This window comes from Crocodylus porosus, unplaced genomic scaffold (assembly GCF_001723895.1).
Source record: "Crocodylus porosus isolate Cpor-Errol unplaced genomic scaffold, CroPor_comp1, whole genome shotgun sequence".
Lineage (NCBI taxonomy): Eukaryota > Metazoa > Chordata > Crocodylia > Crocodylidae > Crocodylus > Crocodylus porosus.
The window spans coordinates 22,312,171-22,314,594 of NW_017728912.1; the positions used below are offsets into that span (position 1 = coordinate 22,312,171).

General features: G+C 42.1%; 1 long non-coding RNA gene across 1 annotated transcript in view; it reads right to left on the bottom strand.

Moving 5' to 3' along the window:
* LOC109309563 overlaps positions 1 to 1,409 on the bottom strand; it is a 16,787-nt gene extending 15,378 nt beyond the window's left edge. The window contains exon 1 of the long non-coding RNA XR_002100965.1: positions 1,399 to 1,409. This is a non-coding gene — a long non-coding RNA (uncharacterized LOC109309563). The remainder of the gene's footprint in view (positions 1 to 1,398) is intronic.
* Between the last annotated feature and the right edge of the window lie 1,015 nt (positions 1,410 to 2,424).

Sequence of the window (2,424 nt, forward strand, 5' to 3'; positions counted from 1 at the left end):
GGTTGGAGGGTTACATCAGGGACCTGCACATCTGTTGGTGCCCAGAATGATAGTTTAAAGCCAAGGATCTGGGTGGGAGAAGAGAGGTGAAGTTAAATGTGCTTCCTTGTTTGCCTAATGTAATGATCATTGCCAGGGGTATTTCCCCCAGATTCCATGAGTGATATTTGTGGAACTGCAGTGGCGTGAGGCTTTGAAGCAGTGTCACACAGCTCCTTAACTATGTAAGGATCCCAATCTGATAAAAGCAGCTTCTCTGAATACTATCCATGTCCTGTATTCCCAGGATTTCTTCCACACTGACTGAATCGGGAGAAGATAGTGCATAAGACTCTGATGCAGTAGAAAGGGCTGTCAAAAGACACTAAAGGAAAGACTGGAAACTGTAAAACAAAGAGCAAAACTCCTGGGACTGAATGAAAGCTGTGCAACAAAAGAAGCACTCTAGCTGCTTGTGGTAGAAAAGGCAAGACTTGACTGCAAAGAACAGAGAAGTAATTCATTTTTATAGTTGCTAGATACAGACCTTGTAGATGTCTCTTGCATTCTTCCTTTTAATGATTAACATTGTGTTGCCCAAGATCAAAGACACCAGGCTTGTTTCTATGGCAGTGATTCTCAGCCAGGGTGCCCTGAGATCCTTTCCAGGGTGTTGTGTGATGTTAGCACTGTTAAATGCGCAAACATAATTCACAAGATAAATCCAGAGATTTCAAACAGGAATTCATTGTGTTAAAAACAGCCTAACATGTTGTGGTCTTCCTCAGTTCTTTGCAAAAGAGGAGCTACTCTATTTTGCTGTAATTAAAAAAAAAAAACAAAACCAAAAAAACTAAGCTGGCATTTTCTGAGGGGTGCCTGGAGTCTAAAAATTTTGAGAAGAGTGCGCTGGGGTAAGGAGGAAGGATATGAAACAGGCTTGGTTTTGGCAAAACAATCCCATTTTAAATATATATCTTGGGCATCCTGCTGAAAATGGGACAAAGGTGTTTATTTCCACAAAACAGGACAGTAGGGACATGAAATGTTAATATGGGACTGTCCTGGCAAAAGCAGGAGAGCTGGTTGCCCATTCTGAAGCGGTATCTGGGGATGCCTTCAACAATGCCCCTCTTTCTCTAGACTTGCTATCAGAATACCTATAAAAGAAAAGTAGCATACTACTGCTATGGCAGCTTGATGGCAACCAAGGATTCTCCTTTGCTGGGGGCTTTCTCTAGTAGCTGGCTAGCTGGCTTTTAGGACGTGCCAGGTCAGTAGCCCAAGCTGTTGAATCAAATCTTGGCCTGTAATAATGAATCCTAGAATGGACTGTTGATTGTAAGTGTTACAGAAATAAAATTTAAGAAAGACAAAACAATGGAGGGGGCCCAGGAACCATCATCCGTAGCAAATAACAGAAGGGGACAAAAAGCAGCATTTTCTAGTGACTAGTCTACAAACAGGGTAGGCTGAAAGCTGAAATGTGAAGGTACTTGGTATTGTCAGAAAACAGAATAGAAATTTTTGCAGAACATGCAAAGAAATATGCAGATCTCTGCACATCCACACTGAAGAATAATACACTAACAGTTGATTCCAGCACATCTCTGGCTAAAGAGTCAGAGTCAGGTGATGGTTATTGGAGTCAGTGACTCTGTCCTCATGAGCTGGAATCCACACTGGGTAACGCAACTAATTTCATACCAGTAATGAGCAAGGAAATGGGAGAGAGGAAGGTAGCCATCCCGCCTCTGGAAGGCAGGTTTATTCATCAGCTGAGCACTGAGCTCATGCTCACTGGTTGTTCTCAGTTGTGCAGATAACTGACAGTTCAGAATGCTAAACCATGTGGCCATACCCATACTCTGCAGAATAAAGGCTACATCTGTACTGTGCTTTTATGTGCTTATATATATATATACATATAAGGTACACTTCAGTTTACGTGTATGATATCCTGTCTGGATGTGTAGAGTTAAATCAAAGGATGCTTGTATTTGTACAGGGAAATGAAGTGATGATGTAGATAAGAAGCCTCCCAGCAAGCACTCAAACAGACAGTCAGGTTATTAGCTGTAAAAAAAACAAAACAAAACAAAAACCAAAAACAAAAAAAAACTGCCTGCTTGGCACCAGTAGAGTTACACAGCTGTTTTGCCAGGGGTGAGCAGTTGAGAGATCAAAAGGCACTGGCTACTTACAGAATTCACTCATAAGAAAGGACTGGGGAGGGGAGGGAGAGTGGGCTGCTAGCTTGATGAGACACATCATGCTACAGAAGGCGATCTGCCTATCCCAGCCAGTGAGGGAGATAACTAAACTGAAGACAGCTTCCAAAAATCTGGTAGGTAAACATAAAGGTTCAAAAAATGCTTTTAGGCACCTAAATTCTACCAGAATCCAACATGGATATGGAGAAGCCCCCACTAAGCTGCTTCCTAA